Here is a 19,840-nt window from a genome sequence, read left to right as displayed (position 1 = left end):
AAGGAGACCAACAGTGACCAACGGAGTATTTTATTACAGTAGCCAGGTCACTTCTGAAAAATAGCTATATAGTTCAGTAGGCACTTAAAATAAAAAAGTTTAGTTTATAGCAGTTAGTATAAAAAAAAGAGAAATGCAATAAACATGTCACCACGCATTATCGCGCACACGGAGATGAGCCGAGCGGCCGCAGAGGCGAGGGGGAGAGCGGTGATGCTCACGTGGGTAGGAAATTTCCAAGCGCTTCGTCGGGCTGCAGGTAGGAGGCCGGGGACCTGACGAAGGAGACGAAGGTGTGAATAGGCGTCATCGCAAAACACCAATACCCCCTCTAGCCATGTGGCTGGACACAACACAGATACCCCCCTTGCCACGGGGCTGGACACAACACAGATACCCCCCTAGCCACAGGGCTGGACACAACACAGATACCCCCCCTAGCCATGTGGCTGGACACAACACAGATACCCCCCTTGCCATGTGGCTGGACACAACACAGATACCCCCCTTGCCACGGGGCTGGACACAACACAGATACCCCCCCTTGCCACGGGGCTGGACACAACACAGATACCCCCCCCCCCTTGCCATGGGGCAGGACACAACACAGATAACCCCTTGATACTGGGCTGAGTGCATAAGCAACTGAAGTAGAATTGTGTTAAATAAAGTACATACAGTAAAAAACTCATGAAATAAACTTAAATGAAGAAAACTAGCAATAGAAACATGGGGAAAAACAAGCTCTCAGCATATAAAACAAGCAATGACATAATGCTACGAAATGAAAGAATTACATAACACGACAATAAATGCCTTAACCCTCGTGGAGCTCAAGCGAGGCGTAAGGTTGCCCCTCGCCTTACGTCTCGCTCCACGGTATTCATCCGCAAACCTCACTGTGCTGCAATATTTGCGCTTACGTAATTAACGCAAGAATGTCTGCATATCGATGTTTTATTGTTACGTGATTTATGGAAGCATTCCCATTAGGTTAGATTTCCTCAAGTCAGATCTTTCGCAACCTGGGGACTGTCTGTACATGAAGGAAGATTCGCATTGCCGTTTACGACAGATGCTGGTTAGTGAAGAGCATTCCAGATTGTAGAATGCCGTATAACAATATATTTTCCTGTATTTTAATACATCTTTACTTTCCAACGATGTGCTGTACTAGTCATGAATTGGCATGTTTTGGTTACGTGACAAACCTTACTAATTGACCGTATTGGGTGGTGCCGGGATTAACGACATTTATTATATTTACGCAATCTAACCCAAAAACCTCGATTATGGACATTGGTCGCGAAAGCCTGCTACATATTCAACTGACAGCTTGGTAGTGTACCATTAAAATGTCAAGCAGCAACATTTTCAAAAAGAGAAAGCGTACAAAAAAGATGGCATCACCGTTTGTCCCTCTCCGATTGCTTGCCAAATACAAGGAAACTATTGCAAACGTGGCAGAGTGAGTAAAACTCGTAACTGCAAATCACAGACAGAAGCAAGCGACATCTTGTGTCGTTGACTCGGATTCATCCATTCTGGTCCCTTGCAAAATGTTTTTGACAATGCCTGAAAAACTTCGCTTTCACTGTTAACAAATAAATCTTTGGCTCATATTTGCAGGTTGTTTTATCCACTGCAGTAGCACCCAGTTACACCACTGGGGACTTCACACGAGACCAGCCGAGAGGCGTTTTGATAACACGTTCACATACAAAAGACAAAGATCCCCCGTGTAGCCTTAACAGACTGTTGGGGCAAGTGCCGATAGTGAGTAGCATCCATGAAGGCCGGCACGGCGCGAGAGGGTGTTTGGCCAACATCAAGCCCGGCCGCCTTTGTCTCCCCAGTGGCGTTGTTTACACACTGTACCAGGTACTCATTTGACGCCGAGTCAACTTTAGGGGAGGTCCAGGACTGGTTCATATAATCGTCACCAGTGTTGGCGGCCATGAGCGGGAATCGAACTCGTGTCGCCGGGTTCGTAGCGCAGCGTAGCGCTAACCGCTGCACTGTTGTGCACATGCAGGCAGATACAAACACCCTGACATACACACTCGTACGCGCGTGTGTACACAACGTGGCCATACGACTGTCGTAGCTGTACCTTGCAGGTCGGGCACACAAACTCGCAGCCCGCGCGTGCGCGTGCCTTTGTCCTGCAGGCATGCTCCACACGAGACGCGTGTCCGCACACCGGCAGCAGGTAGGGGCGGCTGCGTGACGCGTCCCAGGCTCCACTGGGAAACAGACATTTCTTAAAATCCCAACCAAGGCATGGGATCAGAACAAGTGCTAAGGCAGCACCTGACGCGCAAAGACAGCGTCGACTTTTCCCATTTGAAAGCGGCCACTCCTCGTCATCATCACAGATTAAGGGGTCTGTAATTATGACGATAGACCTGATTTTCATTCAATCAGGTCTATAATTGAATGACAATCGTAGACCTGATTTTCATTCATTTAGGATTTTCTTTGGACGTCAGCTAATAAAGTAGATTATCGATTATTCGTGCTGACAGGGAGGACAGCCGCGGATAATTCAAAATCGCGGACATTAGATTACTTTTTTAAACTATGAACTTCATACATTAACAGTACATCTAGCAACTAATTTACCTGGTGGTATTGAAACAATTCTTACATGCTTGTGTTGAACCAATGCCGCTTGAAATGATACAACAGCAGGCGTTGACGATGAAAAGCGTAAAAAACTATTCTGAGTTTATTGTCCCTTATTTTATGGCCTGCTCAGATCTTCTTTTGGGGACTCAATTCGCTACTTTTAGCTCTGAACATCAAGCGTAGCGAGTGAGCCTCTATGAAGGCCAGCAGCGTGCTGTTAGTGGTCGTGTAAGCAGAATCACAGCCGTCTTTGTCTCCCGAATCTACACTCGCAATGAACCGAGTACTCATTTAAGGCCGAACTGACCGAAGGGAGGCTCCCAAGAATGGTTTATATTTCGAGTAGCCGCTGTTTCTCCCCGTCAGAAATTAAATTACCTTCACGCATCTTCATGTGGCGTCTCCTTGAGACGACTGTAACTGCACGAGCTAAAGGCGTGTCTTTCTGTAAGCGCCACACTGCCTTACGCGAGACTTCAGTTTTACATTTTCCATCATCTACTCCTTTAACGGATGTAGAAATTTAAACTAACTTCTTTCGCACCGTACGTAGCCAATGGTGCTAATCTGATGTGCGGAGCAAGAACAAACACTAAGACACAAAACGCACGCGCATGTAGACCATGCTATAAACAATTACCTTTGATTTCCTGTGCGGGCAAGGACGATACAGTCCACTAAAACTACGAGCACGCGGCACACCACCAGCGGCCACGTCTCCTGCCGCGTGTGCAGGCGGTGCAACTGCACGGGCCCACACGGGCGGGGAGTTGCTGCAGTGCCATGCCACGTGGAGCAGAGGGGGGCATTGGCAGGCTTCATTCTTGTGTTTCTTGCACCAGAACCAGACTCTCACACAGAGACCCAGATACTCTCACACAGAGACCCTCACACAGAGACCCTCACACAGAGACCCAGAGATTCTCACACAGAGACCCTCACACAGAGACCCAGAGACTCTCACACAGAGATTCTCACACAGAGACCCAGAGACTTACACAGAGACCCAGAGACTTACATAGAGACCCAGAGACTCTCAACAGAGATTCTCACACAGAGACCCAGAGACTCTGACACAGAGACCCTCACACAGAGACCCAGAGACTCTGACACAGAGACCCTCACACAGAGACCCAGAGACTCTTACACAGAGACCCAGAGACTCTCACACAGAGACCCAGAGACTCTCACACAGAGACCCAGAGACTCTCACACAGAGACCCTCACACAGAGACCCAGAGACTCTCACACAGAGACCCTCACACAGAGACTCTCACACAGAGACCCAGAGACTCTCACACAGAGACACAGAGACTCGCATACAGAGACCCTCACACAGAGACCCAGAGACTCTCACACAGAGACCCAGAGACCCTCACACAGAGACCCAGAGACCCTCACACAGAGACCCAGAGACTCTCACCCAGAGACTCAGAGACTCTCACCCAGAGACTCAGAGACTCTCACTTAGAGACTCTCACACAGAGACCCAGATACCCTCACACAGAGACCCAGAGACTCTCACCCAGAGACTCAGAGACTCTCACCCAGAGACTCTCACACAGAGACCCAGAGACTCTCACCCAGAGACTCAGAGACTCTCACCCAGAGACTCAGAGACTCTCACCCAGAGACACTCACACAGAGACCCAGAGACTCTCACCCAGAGACTCTCACACAGAGACCCAGAGACTCTCACCCAGAGACTCTCACACAGAGACCCAGAGACTCTCACACAGAGACCCAGAGATTCTCACCCAGAGACTCAGAGACTCTCACCCAGAGACTCAGAGACTCTCACCCAGAGACACTCACACAGAGACCCAGAGACTCTCACCCAGAGACTCAGAGACTCTCACCCAGAGACTCAGAGACTCTCACCCAGAGACACTCACACAGAGACTCAGAGACTCTCACACAGACTCTCACACAGAGACACACACACAGAGACTCTCACACAGAGAGACTCACACAGAGACTCTCACCCAGAGACTCTCACACAGAGACCCAGAGACACTCACACAGAGACTCAGAGACTATCACACAGACTCTCACGCAGAGACACAGAGACACACACACAGAGACTCTCACACAGAGAGACTCACACAGAGACCCAGACCCTCACACAGAGACTCACACAAAGGCCCAAAGACTCACGCGGCAGCGACTCTGTGAGCAGTGATGGCGGCGCGAGACCGCGCGCGCTGGGTGACACCACGTGCTGCTGACACCACGTGCCGAGTGCGCGCGCCGAGTCACGTGGGGGCGGGCGGCCATCTTACCTGGGGACAGTGCTGCACTGTAACAGCGGGGAGCGGCGGTGCAGCGGTTAGCGCGGCGCTTTGTGTAAACATCGTCACTAGGGAGACAAAGGCGGCCGGGCGTGGTCCTGGCTACCCACTCCCTCGTGTGCCGTGCATAGGTGCTCGCTAACAGCACTTGCCCCAACAGTCTGTTCAGGATATACGGGGGATCTTTGTGAATGTGTGAGTCTGTGTGAGTGTGTGAGTCTGTGTGAGTGAGTGAGTCTGTGTGAGTGTGTGAGTCTGTGTGAGTGAGTGAGTCTGTGTGAGTGTGTGAGTCTGTGTGAGTGAGTGAGTCTGTGTGAGTGAGTGAGTCTGTGTGAGTGAGTCTGTGTGGGTGTGTGAGTCTGTGTGAGTGAGTGAGTCTGTGTGAGTGAGTGAGTCTGTGTGAGTGTGTGAGTCTGTGTGAGTGAGTGAGTCTGTGTGAGTGAGTGAGTCTGTGTGAGTGTGTGAGTCTGTGTGAGTGAGTGAGTCTGTGTGAGTGTGTGAGTCTGTGTGAGTGAGTGAGTCTGTGTGAGTGAGTGAGTCTGTGTGAGTGTGTGAGTCTGTGTGAGTGAGTCTGTGTGAGTGTGTGAGTCTGTGTGAGTGTGTGAGTCTGTGTGAGTCTGTATGTGAGTGTGTGTGAGTCTGTGTGAGTGAGTCTGTGTGAGTGTGTGAGTCTGTGTGAGTGAGTGAGTCTGTGTGAGTGTGTGAGTCTGTGTGAGTGTGTGAGTCTGTGTGAGTGAGTGAGTCTGTGTGAGTGTGTGAGTCTGTGTGAGTGAGTGAGTCTGTGTGAGTGAGTGAGTCTGTGTGAGTGAGTCTGTGTGAGTGAGTGAGTCTGTGTGAGTGTGTGAGTCTGTGTGAGTGAGTGAGTCTGTGTGAGTGAGTGAGTCTGTGTGAGTGTGTGAGTCTGTGTGAGTGAGTGAGTCTGTGTGAGTGAGTGAGTCTGTGTGAGTGTGTGAGTCTGTGTGAGTGAGTCTGTGTGAGTGTGTGAGTCTGTGTGAGTGTGTGAGTCTGTGTGAGTGTGTGAGTCTGTGTGAGTGAGTCTGTGTGAGTCTGTGTGAGTGTGTGAGTCTGTGTGTGAGTGTGTGTGAGTCTGTGTGAGTGAGTCTGTGTGAGTGTGAGTCTGTGTGTATGTGCACGTGTGGATCACCACACAAATGTTGTGAAACTCCCCGTGGTCGCTAAGGTCGCCATCTCCTGGCCTATCCAGGGTCTGGAAGCGCAGCAAGCGGAGACATTTCCATCTCGAGGGGATTTAATGTTTCCCCCTCGCACGCGTTGGTTCTCTCCCCTCACATGCATACTCGCTCTTGAATGGAACTGGGCAAACATATGCCATGCAATGGGGCCCATTGCCTCAAACATCGCCCATGATATATTTTCCTCTTAAGGCAGCCGTGGTATTAACGAATGTGTTCAGTGAGTTTTATTTGTGCACCACTGCCAACGCGGTATCGACAAATTATCCCAATGTAGGACCACAGAGCTTGGGGATATTGTTGATCACGCCGGTTTCTGGCTGGCTGCAACACCAATGCACAACATACAGCACTAACATACAACATATTCTTAGGTTTTTCGGTAAAGTCACGTAGGTAAAACATCAAAATTAATAAAAATAAAATAAAATAAAGATCACGACGTTTCGGAGGCAACACAAGTCTCCGTCATCAGGTGGGACCGTCACAGCCAGATTAGCTGCATCAAGTGAGGCAATGATTCAAGATGTAATCCTTTAAAAGCGAGTTGAGGGGGGAGGAGAGGGGGGGAGCTCATCAGAATGTGGTAGCCAATGAATGGAACGTATCGGGAGGGAGGGGGGGCGGGGCCAAAAGGGTGGGCGACGGCGTGGAAGCGATTGTGCGCATGAGACCAACTGCTGCACACGCCAACGCATTGGACAGAGAGGGGGGAGGGGGAGGCCTGATACACATGATACAAAAGAACGGAAATGCCCATGTTTATACCAATGCTGGCTGAACAATGAAGAGATTATTGTTAAACACTCGGTAAAGTAAAGTAAAATAGTGCCTGTCAGATTAGATGGTCCAAAAAAGTGTAATTAAGTCTTTTTTGTGTGGTTAATAACATCTTTCCAATGATTACTAAGTTTGTACCTATCATCACGGTTGAAATTATGTCTGTATTTGTACACGAAGCCATACAAATATACAAACACAGACATAATTTCAACCGTGATGATAGGTACAAACTTAGTAATCATTGGAAAGATGTTATTAACCACACAAAAAAGACTTAATTACACTTTTTTGGACCATCTTATCTGACAGGCACTATTTTACTTTACTTTACCGAGTGTTTAACAGTAATCTCTTCATTGTTCAGCCAGCATTGGTATAAACATGGGCATTTCCGTTCTTTTGTATCATGTGTATCAGGCCTCCCCCTCCCCCCTCTCTGTCCAATGCGTTGGCGTGTGCAGCAGTTGGTCTCATGCGCACAATCGCTTCCACGCCGTCGCCCACCCTTTTGGCCCCGCCCCCTCCCTCCCGATACGTTCCATTCATTGGCTACCACATTCTGATGAGCTCCCCCCCCTCTCCTCCCCCCTCAACTCGCTTTTAAGGGATTACATCTTGAATCATTGCCTCACTTGATGCAGCTAATCTGGCTGTGACGGTCCCACCTGATGACGGAGACTTGTGTTGCCTCCGAAACGTCGTGATCTTTATTTTATTTTATTTTTATTAATTTTGATGTTTTACCTACGTGACTTTACCGAAAAAACCTAAGAATATGAATCATTGCAGTCACGAAAGCTTCAAATCTAGAAATAAACATACAACATGTATGTTGAACTTCTATCGCACCGTACGTAGCCAACCGCGATAATCGGAGGTGCTGGCTGCTGGTGAAGGACAACAAACTAAGCACAAAAAGCAGTTCTAAAGAAATGGGTTGTCAAAGACATTTAAAAGTGCAGAGCTCCAATGGCTTCCAAATATCGGAAGGAAGAGCGATGGCCGCAGAAGCGCATCTGAAAGCGGCACGCGATGAGGTGCCCGCACCCCTCCTGACCCCCCCGGGATGCACCCCAGAGCCCCCCTGTAACCCCCCTCGGACCCCCTCGGCGAAGACAGCGCAGAGTGCAGCAGCTGCCTCGCCCGCACTGTGGCACTGCAGTTGTACCACGTGGCCACACGGCGGCGGTGGAGATTACTGATCGGGCGTCCGTGTTGGTTAGGTTATTTAGAGGACGTCCATGTTGGTTAGGTTATTTAGAGGACGTCCATGTTGGTTAGGTTATTGAGAGGACGTCCATGTTGGTTAGGTTATTGAGAGGACGTCCATGTTGGTTAGGTTATTTAGAGGACGTCCATGTTGGTTAGGTTATTTAGAGGACGTCCTTGAATTACGTCACGCACCTAGGGGGGGGGGGGGGGAGAGTCAGACATTTGTGACGATGTGTGACGAGGGGGGGGGGGGGGTTTGAGAAATGTGACGTCACATCAAAATGCGTAACTTTAAATAAATATAGTCAACACGTTCTACTTAATTAAATATACTTTTAATAAATGTTTTATCCTACAACATCATAGTGCAGCGGCACATTAAATACGCACTACAATGACAATACTTTAAAGCTATTTGAAGCGTGTTTTATTTTTTGTGGGGGGATGGGGGGCAGAGCTTTGTGACGTCATATTTGAGGGGGGGGGGGTCTGACTTTTCGTGACGCCGTGTGACGAGGGAGGGTGGGGTCAAAAGTCGTCCAAAATCGCGTGACGTCATTTATGGACAGCCCCTTAGGTCATTTAGCTCATGAGGTTTTGGTCTCATTGCCACCTCCACCATGAGCAGAGGTCGCGGGTAGAGGCCACGCACCGACACTCGGGGCAGTCGTCCCAACTGTTGAAGTGGCGAGCTGCCGGCTTGGACAGGAAGGCCATTGTCCGAAGCGTCGCCTGTATGTGTTCTTCTTTAAAGGCCGCCGGGTTATTAACGAATGTGTTGATTTTGTTTAATTCGGGATTGTGTTCGTGCGCCACTGCCATAGCAGCCAGAGATTCACCCAGGAGAGGGTGCTGTGTATCCGTGCACTCCAGTGACATCCGCAGGGCCAGGCTCGAGCCAGTGCGTGACATAGTTATTTGCTGAACTTGATCCATGTCTATCAGAGTGGGTCCCTGCCAAGAGGACCTGGCAATTCATCAGTGTTGGTTCAAGCAAGCCTGACTGCTGATTAGTCACCAAGTGTCCAATCCTCACCAGGATGCTGCTTGTGTTGAATCAATGATGCTGCTGAGATCTACTCTCAGAAGGCTGACGGGATGAGTAGAACCACTCGCATTGTTTATGTGGAGATACGGCTATGAGGAGGCAGTTATTGAGAGATGTCAACTACCTCGCCTGGTATACAGGGAGACGTGGGTTCGATTCCGACCCCGACACCTGTATATTTGGAGTTTGCGTGTTTTCTCCGTGGTCGCGTAGATTCTTCTACGGCTCCTCTGGTTTTCCCCTCCACATTGAGAAACATACGTTTCTAGTATTTGACATATATTTTCAGATGATGAGCCACTTCATTGAGATATTATTTGTGACCAGGTAGCTTCTGAAAAAGAGCTATTGGACCAGTGGGCCTTACCTGGTAAATAAAAAGTTTAGTTCGGGCCACCTCCCGCACCACGCTTGTGAGCACAGGGACACCGCGTGCTCACCTCCAGACCGCATCACCAGCTTATACCTCGAGCTCACACCTTGAGCTCACGCCTTGAGCTCAAACTTTCAGTTCACACCTCCGGCTCATCACCTTCTGCTGAGCTCCACCAATCACGCTCGGCTCAGGTTCTTTAATCACGAATACAGCAGCCGCGTTGTACAGACTCCACCAATATTCAGGGACATCTCCACCGCCACTCAAGGACATCACCACTGCTCAAGGACATCTCCACCACTCACAGCAGGGGCAACGGACACCACCGTTGACATTTCACAGATGTGATTGAGATGCTCAGCAGTGATTTCAGGTGCATTTTGATGACTCCATGAGAACCGTTCTTAATCTGCTGAAGTAGCAGCGATAATCCTCGTGCCACTTTTTTATTTCGTCCCAGAGCACCCTGCACCGACCGGGTCGTGACAGTGACAGCAGCAGTAGCGACATCGTGGCGCGTCACTGACACGGCTAAACACACATGAGCGGAGATGTAGTGGCGGCTGCAGGCAAAGCGCATCCCTCACATGAACAATAAATCAAGCTACACTCTAGCCCACAGATATGTCAAAGACAAAGATCCCCCGTAAAGATTTAACAGACTGGCATGCGAGGTAGCCTCAGCTAAATGAGTACCAGGCACTAATTTGAGACTGAGTCGATCACTGGTGTTGGCCATGAGCGGAAATTTAACTCCGGTCGCCGGCTTCGTAGCGCAGCACGCTAACATGCAAAGGGTGCAGCGATGTTGTAATGTTATTTATTTTGTATTATTTCTTATTTGGGGTGGTGGTGTTGGTAGGGGTCAAGGTGTTTATAGAGTTGGCGTTTGTAGGATAGGTAACGTTGATAGGACTGTTGTTGGGAAGAGTGATGGTGTCGGTTGGGGTGGTCGTATTGGTAGGAGTCATTGTGTTGGTAGGATTGGTGCTGGTAGGGTTGGTGTTGGTAGGGGTAGTAGTAAGAATAATGGTGTTGGTAGGGTTGGTGTTGATAGGGTTGGCGTTGGTAGGGTTGGTTTTGGTAGGAGTGGTGGTGTTCGTCGGAGTAGTTGCGTTAGGTCAGGGTAGCGGTGTTGGGAGGGGTGTTAGTGTTGGTAGGTGTGCGGATTCTAAAGGTGGTGGAGTTGGTAGGAGTGGTGGAGCAGGCATTGATCCGGGCCATGAAGAGTGGTCTCTTTGCCCTCATGATCACGAGGCGGGACTCACGCTCAGCTGGGGTGATGATGTGGGAAGGAGTGGTGGTGAGGGTAGAGGAAGTGATGTTGGTCAGGGTTGGGTTAGTAGAGGAGGTAGTGTTAGTAGGTGTGTGGTTAGTAGAGGTGGTGGAGTTGGTAGGAGTGGTGGAGCAGGCATTGATCCGGGCCATGAAGAGTGATCTCTTTTCCCTCATGATCATGAGGCTGGACACATACTCAGCTGGGGTGATTGGCTGGGAGTGGTAGTGAGGGTAGAGGAGGTAATGTTGGTAGGCGTGGGATTGGTCGAGGTGGTGAAGTTGGTAGGAGCGGGGGAGTTGGTGTTTGAGCTGGTAGGGATAATTGAGCTTATTGTAGTGCAGCGGGCATTGGTGCGGGCCATGATCATGAGGTGACACCACTCACGCTCAGCTGGGGTAATGGTGTCGGTCCTGGTGGTGGTGAAGGTGGAGAAGATGTTGTTGGTAGGGTTTGTAGGGGTTGAAGAGGTGGTGGTGTTAGTCAGGATAGTATTGGTAGAGGTGGTGGTATTTGAAAGTGTGATGGTGTTAGTCGAGATAGCAATGTTGGTCGGGGTGGGGTTTGTCATGGTGGTGTTGGTAGGAGTGGTGCTGTTGGTAGGAGTGGTGGTGTTGGTAGGAGTGGTGCTGTTGGTGGGTGCGCTATTAAGTGTTGGTGAGCTATTCATCATGGAGCAGCCATCCAGCTGAGTCTTGAGGGATCTGTGGGTCCTCTTGATTTTCATGGGGTGGCGCTTGCCCCGAGCCAATTTCCACATGGATCCTCTCATGTGGCGGCTTCGGTAAACTCGTCCACGTTGCGATGACTTCTGTTTAAAACCGGAAACAAAATCAGTATGAGAGGCAAGAGATTGCAGTCTCTTTCTTCCCCTGTTGGTCACATCCACTCAAATATTTTTTTTTCACTTGCCATCTGCCACACCACCACCATTGATTGAACACGGGTGTTGTACTTGCCTTTCAGTCGCAAATATCGGACAACTATTTGTAATCCACAGCATGAACAATGTGTGTGCTTGTAATAAATGTGTGCGACTTTGTCGAGGGTGTGAGTGTGATTTTTTATTTTTTGTTGTTGTAACGTTCTAACCTGCCTCTCCTGGACATCTGTGAAAAATAGCTTAATAGCTCATCGGATTCCTCCAGTATAAATATTCTGATTCTGATTTGTGTCATCTATGCATGTGAGATTATGACATTTGCCTGAGTGATCTATATCCACGATGCCTCTCTGGGTGTGGTGTCTCTGTGTGTGTCTGTTGTGGTGTCCTGCTGATTCTCTATGTGACAGTGAAGCCAGCACACTCTCTCTCTCTTACCAGTTGATTCTTCCGCCAGACTCTTAGGCTGGTAATGGCGATCCCCGTGCTCTCCACGTGGTAAGTGATGGCCACCGGCCCACTGTGCAGCATCTTCATCAAGGTCGTCCACCTTGAGGGAGATGGGTATTCTCCATCTTGCGGAACCGTCATCCAACAGCCTAAAGAAGAAGCTGCTTGAGGTACCATTTCGGCCTTGTTCGACCGAGCCTTTTGTTTCGGGAGGTTGGTGGTGTGGACGGCCATCGCTGGCATGGCAGGAGGTCGCGGACGCCACTGTTGAAAACATTGCACAAGTATTTGTAATGTACAGCACGACAACAAGTATCTTTCCCTCTCTTTAGTTCAGCCTTGACTAACAGCTGGATTCTCGGCAATAAACAAAAGTCATTGGTCACGTGCCATGGCCCTGCGTAGTTTGATCCTCTGGTTTTTCCCTCCACATTTAGAAACATTTATTTCGATAATTTAGATTATTTTGCTGCTATGAATGTCCAAATGATGTCACTTTGTTGATCTATCATTTGTGACCAGGTTCCGTCTGAAAAATAAGCTAGTACCTCAGTGGGCTTTGTATGATGGGGGTGGTTTAGTTTTATGTGTTTGTTTTTGGGTGATTTGTTAACCTTTCATGTACTTTGCACTATTATCATGTTTTTGTAGTATTTGTTGTTGTAATGTTCTTACCAGCCCCTACTGGACATCTGTGAAAAAGAGCTTCATAGCTCATCGGATTCCTCAACCATAAATAAATAGTATTATTCTGACTCTACTGGCTGGGGAAATAGTTCTGTCCGCACCAGGGCAACTCACTAACGCCGCACAAGGACAGCTGAGTCCAGCACATGTCCCAAATGCCACGCTGCCAGTAACAAAAAACACCCTTAAAGTTGCAGTGGATAATATTTAAGCATAATTAATTGAGCAAGGTGTTTGCGACTTTGTCTAGGATGTGTGTGTGGATGTCATATATACTTGTGTGTGTGTGGTGTATGTGTAGAGGTGTTACGGGAGGGCGAACAAACACACGAGGGGTGGTTATGCCCGCACGCGGAAGGATGCTTACATCCATGTCCGCATCGGTTAGCCCTGGGGGGCTGTAACGGCGCTGTGATCTCCCACGGCCCCACCCCTCGTGGGGGAGTTGCTATATAAGGCGGTGAGCCGGTGGGCACGGGGTTCAGTATTCAGCTTAACTAGTGAAGAGTGAAGACAGGCTAGATAGGCTCTGGGACTCCCCTGGATCGCTGTCCTTCTAAGGACCGACCAGGGCAAGCCAGTGGCGTGGCCCCGAGAGCCCAGAGCCGATGCTCTGGTAAGAGCCGGTCTGGTGACTAAGGGTGCCGTGATCCTAGCTTGGCCAGAGCTGGATCAGCTAGCCTCCCCTCGCTCTCGAGTGGAGGACCTGGGAGTAGGCTAGCCGGGCTAGAGTTAATGGGGTCTCCCTGTTAGACAGGTGAAGGGGCCGTTACCCCTTCGAGTGTTGTATACATTGGCCTGTGCTGAGTGAAACATTATAATAAGTAAGTGTGCCTCCGACTACGTCGTCTACGTCTCATTGAACCTACTACATATGCGAGTGAGATTCTTATATCTACGCGAGTGATCTGTACGCGTGATACATCTCTGCGTGTGGTGGCTCTGCGTGTGGTGTCTGTTGCGGTGCCACGCTATGGTCTGTGTAATCGTGAAGCTGGCACTCACCACTGCATTCTTCAGCCACACTCCGAGGCTGAGGAGGGCGATCCCTGCACTTGCCACCTCGTAGGCGATGGCCACCGGCCTGCTGTGCAGCATCTCCATGAAGGTCTTCCACCCTAAGGGAGCTGGGTCGTCGTCTTCTCCTCCTCCTCCTTGGGGAACCTCCACGCCATGGCTGGGAGAGGAAGCGACTCGAGGCTCCCTCTTGGCTTCGTGATCTGCGAGCCGGTCGCTGATGTGGACAGCCACGGTCGCTTTGGCGAGAGGTAGAGGCTGCCCGGCCTGTGGCGGTTGGACCTCCCAGGCTCCCCCAAGGTTAACCAGCCAGTTCGGGGAGAAATTCTTCTCCTCCGTGGGCCCAGACGTGAGGAACGCGTAGCTCGTCACGAGCAGCACCACGAGGGTGCATGAGGTACTGCGCAGCCCATGAGCCTCCATGGTGACTGCTCCGGGAGAGGCTCCAGGAGGCTTCGTGCAGAGAGGCGCTCCTCGGCACGCAGCTCGCAGCGTGGCTCCAGCGGCACACTGGGCGGAAGCGGATATGACGTCACGGCCCGAGGACGAATGTATGTTGTGTCTCATCTGTGTGTCTGTATGTCTGTGTGTGTGTGTGCGGTACCGATCCAGCTCCTGACAAAGGAGTTGCAGCCTCTCCTCCGCAGTGAGCGTTCGAACATTCCACGTGGCCATCCATAGTGTCTTTCGTTGTTTCTGGAGGAGCCCCGAGGGTGAAGATTTAATCTCCTGGCTCCGCCAATTGGGGTTTGGCCAGGAGATGTTATAGACGCTTGTCCCCCCGGGGCCTCCGGCACAAGCTTATTAGTTACATATTTATGTTTAATTCGTAGTTTCGTGGTAATAAATTGAAGGTGGAGGGGTTACCAGCCCCTCGCACCCGTCCAGAGCCCCCGTTTAGCCACTGTGGTGGTCACAGACGCCATGAGGGGAGAGGCCAATGGGCATTGGCTCTCCCCCCACAGCACTGTCCACCACAGTGTTGCCCATCCGGCACCGCGAGGAGGTAGGGGGTTGTTTTGCCGGACAGTGATGGGGCAGTAGTGGAGAGAGTGGAGAGTTTCCCACACCTGGGCAGTATGCTTATGACCGGCTCCAGTGTAACAGCAGAGGTCTCACTCCGAATCAGTCAAGTGGCAATATCTTTTCATCGGTTGCGTAATGCTGTGTGGAAGCTACCTGGTCTGTCGCTCCGCACGAAGCTTCAGGTTTTCTCGGCCACAGTCATTCCCTCCCTTCTCTACGCTTGCGAAACGTGGACCCCCCTAATGGAGCATCTTTGCCGGTTGGAAACATTTAGGCTGGCCTGCCTACGATCCATCCTGGGTTTAACCAGGCTGGATTGTGTGAGGAGCTCCCAAATCCTTGAAAGATCTGGGTAAAGTCCCATTGGTGAGCTCCTCCGGCAGGCAAGGCTGCGTTGGCTGGGTCATGTAGCCCGCATGCCCAGCCACCGCATGCCTAAACAGCTTTTGTTTGGCCGGATCGAGGGGGCTAAACGGGCACAGCACGGGCTAGAGAAGAGATAGGGTGATGTGGTACAGGAGGACGTGGAGCTGAGTGGACTTGCCGATGACTGGTACCAGCAGTGTCAAGATCGGCCTCTGTAGAGGAGGCTCGTGAAGGACGCTACTGGGCAGTTGGAGGCAGTCGCTCTCCAACAACAACGGAGGGCGGAGGAGCGACGCTCACAACAACGAGCGGAGCACCGTGTGGCTAAAGCACAGCAGGTTAGTACAGTAGGGGGCACAGGTGGTGCATTAGCCAGTCATCTCGGTCATCTCAGTCAGTCAACCCGTGGCACCTGGATCTGCCCCGTGACCTCCTGCCAGCGGGCGTTCGACACTTCACGTGGCCTCAAGGTGCACATGGCCTGGCACAAGCGTCGTGGTGACGTCACCGCCACTTAGTGGCGAATGGCGGTTGTTGTTGTATGTCTGCACCTGGTCTGTAGTGATTGAAAGGCATGGGCCAGATCAGTTCAATAACAACGGTAGGAGGCTGCTAGATTTTTGTGCAGCCAATGATCTTGTAATTACCAACACGCTGTTCCGGCATCGGCGCATCAACACAACATCACGGATGCATGCTGGATCCAAGCAAGAACATCTGCTGGACTACATAGTGACGGATCAGCGGATGCGAGCCCATGTCCTTGACACCAGGACCTACCGTGGAGCTGATCTGCCCTCTGACCATCGACTGACTAGTCATCTGTAAGATGCGCCTGCCATTCTTCCACTCCGGTGGTGGATGTACACCCAAGACCCCATTCCAACCTAAGGTGGCCTGGTCTCAGTTAGCTTATGAAAGTTGCAACCGAGAATTTCATCAACGCTTGCGGCTGGGGTTGGCATCGTCCCCCACTCCTGATGTCGAGAGTAAATGGGCAAGGTTTAGGACTGTGACTCATGCAGCTGCAATGGCTGCTTTGGGAACGTGGTCCAGACCTCCCCAAATACCCTGGATGACAGAGGAGGTGTTCAGGATGGTTGAGAAAAAGCGAAAGGCCCACTCTAATCGTCTACAGCATCCCACATCAGAGAATGAGGAGGCTTACCGCAGCCTTCGCTCGGAGGTTCGGAGAGACGTGAGGCGCTGCAAGGATGGGTGGTGGTCACGGGTTGCTGAGGAGATAGGAGTCTGCCTCAGTGGCCCGCAAGAACAAATCGCTCTTTAATTTCATGACAAAAGTAACCTGCAGCACCACACCTATTACCATCATTAGAGGAAAGAATGGTGATCCAATCTCCGACCCCCAGGAACAAGTTTGCAGATTTTCTGAGCATTTCTGTGAGGTCCTAGGGTAGGGGAAATCCCTTACCCAGGAAAACAACGTGGGACAAAGTGGGGATGACCCTGCTGAGGCTGCTGTGCCTCAAATATTGGAAGTCACCCCCTGTGAGTGGCTGGCTGAGGTGCCATTGGTTGAGGAAGTACGGAAGGCGATCCAGAGTCTGAGACCAGGAAAGGCACCGGGCAGAGATGATCTCCCAAGCAAAATGCTGAGGGAGGGTGGCGTTTGCGCACAGACTGCCCTACATGACATCATAACAACAGTCTGGACCACTGGACGGGTTCCATAGGACTAGAAATATGCCCTGGTGGTCCCCCTCTTTAAGAAGGAGGACCGCACAGACTGTAACAACTACAGGGGCATCTCACTCCTCAGTATGCCGGGAAAGGTCCTGGCAAGGATTATTCAACATCGCCTTGCTAGGCATGCTGAGGAGAGGCTTGCGGAGCCCCAATGCGGTTTCAGGAAAGGGAGGTCTTTCACATATGCCATATTTTCTGTCTGTCTGCTACAGCAGAGGTGTAGGGAATTCCAACAAGACCTACATCTCTGCTTTATTGATCTGGTCAAGGCCTATGATACCATCAGTAGGCCTGGGCTCTGCATTGTTCTTCGTTCTTTCATAGTCCCTGACCCTCTGCTCACGATCATTAAGGACCTTCATGATGGTGAGTGGGCCCGGGTAAAACTATGTGGCCGGGAGTCAGAGCCATTCCCTATACACCTTGGGGTGCGACGGGGATGTCATCTGGCTCCCACATTATTTAACATCTATTTTGATCACGTAGTTCGTGAAGCCTTCAATAGCTGTACCGGGGGAATTTCCATTTGGTACAGATATAATGGGAGACTGATTGATGCCCGGGGGCGGTCAAGGGATTGCTCCCTATTGGTCAACCACGTTATGTATGCCGATGATTTGGTAATTGCTGCTCATTCAGAGGAGGAGTTAGAGACGCTTCTGCTGAAACTGGAATGTGCCACTAAGAGGTGGGGCTTTACCATTAGCCCCACCAAAATTAAGCACCTGCCTGGGTATTTTGTACCATCAGACACTCCACCCCCACAACTCTCAATCGGTGATGGGGCAGTTGTGGAGAGAGTGGAAAGTTTCCCATACCTGGGCAGTGTGCTCATGACCGGCTCCGGTTTGGCAGCGGAGGTCTCACTCCGAATCAGTCGAGCAGCAATATCTTTTCATCGGTTGCGTAACGCTGTGTGGAAGCTGCCTGGTCTGTCACTCCGCTCGAATTTTCAGGTCTTCTCGGCCACAGTCATTCCCTCCCTTCTCTACGCTTGCGAAACGTGGACCACCCTAATGGAGCATCTTCGCCGGTTAAAAACATTTAGGCTGGCCTGCCTACGATCCATCCTGGGTTTAACCAGGCTGGATTTTGTGAGGAGCTCACAAATCCTTGAAAGATCTGGGCAAAGTCCCATCGGTGAGCTCCTCCGGCAGGCAAGGCTGCGTTGGCTGGGTCATGTAGCCTGCATACCCAGCCACCGCATGCCTAAACAGCTTTTGTTCGGCCGGATCGAGGGGGCTAAACAGGCGCAGCACGGGCTAGAGAAAAGATGGAGTGATGTGGTACAGGAGGACGTGGAGCTGAGTGGACTTGTCGATGACTGAGAGGTGTCAAGATCGGCCTCAGTGGAGGAGGCTCGTGAAGGACGCTACTGGGCAGTTGGAGGCAGTTGCCCTCCAACACCAATGGAGGACGGAGGAGCGACGCTCACAACAACGAGCGGAGTGCCGGGTGGCTAAAGCACAGCAAGTTGGCACAGTAGGGGGCACAGGTGGTGCATCAGGCAGCCATCTCAGTCATCTCAGTCAGTCGACCCGTGGCACCTGGGTCTGCCCCATGACCTCCTGCCAGCGGGCGTTCGACACTTCACGTGGCCTCAAGGTGCACATGGCCTGGCACAAGCGTCGTGGTGACGTCACCGCCACTTAGTGGCGAATGGCGGTTGTTGTGTGTCTGTGTGTGTCTGTGTGTTTGTGTGTGTCTGTGTGTGTGCGGTAGTGTAGTGATTAGCGCGCTTCGCTACGAACCTTGCCACCCAGGGTTCGATTCCCGCTCACGGCCACCAACACTGGTGTCACGTGCCGTGCCGTCCTTCATCGGTGCTGCTCGCTACGGCTACACGGGGAGGCCCAGGAGCGTCTGAGGTAATCGTCAGCAGTGTTGGTGGCCGTGAGCGGGAGTCGAACTTGGAGGGCAGCGTGGTGTTCACCGCAATAATACTGCCCGCTCCCCGACTGGTACACGGTACGTACAGTGCAGGGTGCACAGAACTCGCGGCGTCTCTCACACGGTCCGGGTCTCTGCGTGGAGAGCGGGAGACGAAGGCGAGGGTCACACAGGGTCTCAACACGAGTCACGTCACATCACAGACTCATCCTCACCGTTAACCAACATCATCAACACAAACCCACATCATTAACACGGACCCACATCATTAACAAGAAACTCACATCATCAACACGAGCTTACATCATAACCATTCACCCACAACACTGCACATCTGTGAGAAAAAGCTGTATAGCTCATCAGACTCCTCCAGTATAAGTATTCTGATTCTGACATGAACTCACATTGTCACCACTCACAACACACCACCACTATCAGTAACACCACTAACACCACCATTCCTCCTGCCAGTACACTACACAGACACACACACGTCCTCACCACTCACATCACCACTCACTCACAGGTTTTTTTTTCCGGTAAAGTCACGTAGGTAAAACATCAAAATTAATAAAAATAAAACAAAAATCACGACGTTTCGGAGGCAACACAAGTCTCCGTCATCAGGTGGGACCGTCACAGCCGGATTAGCTGCATCAAGTGAGGCAATGATTCAAGATGTAATCCCTTAAAAGCAAGTTGAGGGGGAGGAGAGGGGGGGGGAGCTCATCAGAATGTGGTAGCCAATGAATGGAACGTATCGGGAGGGAGGGGGGCGGGGCTCAAAGACGGCACGGAGTGCCACGTACAACGCATCGGGAGGGGGAGGGGGCGGGGCCAAAATAATGGACGCCGGCGTGGGCGCTGTTGCTGTTGCACAACGCCAACGCATAGGACAGAGAGGGGGAGGGGAGGCCTGATACACATGATCGAAAAAGAACGAAAATGCCCATGTTTATACCAATGCTGGCTGAACAATGAAGAGAGTACTGTTAAACACTGGG

General features: G+C 51.1%; 1 long non-coding RNA gene across 1 annotated transcript; it reads right to left on the bottom strand.

The window, feature by feature from the left end:
- Window positions 1-220: 220 nt before the first annotated feature.
- LOC133363032 (uncharacterized) lies at window positions 221-3,452 on the bottom strand. Its single transcript, XR_009757567.1, has 3 exons — window positions 3,272-3,452; window positions 2,114-2,246; window positions 221-275 (listed from the first exon to the last, which is right to left on the bottom strand). It is a non-coding gene; the product is annotated as an uncharacterized LOC133363032 (long non-coding RNA).
- Window positions 3,453-19,840: the final 16,388 nt, after the last annotated feature.

Source organism: Lethenteron reissneri, unplaced genomic scaffold (assembly GCF_015708825.2).
Source record: "Lethenteron reissneri isolate LAM-NWPU_2019-01 unplaced genomic scaffold, ASM1570882v1 scaffold_1639, whole genome shotgun sequence".
Lineage (NCBI taxonomy): Eukaryota > Metazoa > Chordata > Hyperoartia > Petromyzontiformes > Petromyzontidae > Lethenteron > Lethenteron reissneri.
This window is presented reverse-complemented; position numbering and strand designations above follow the sequence as displayed.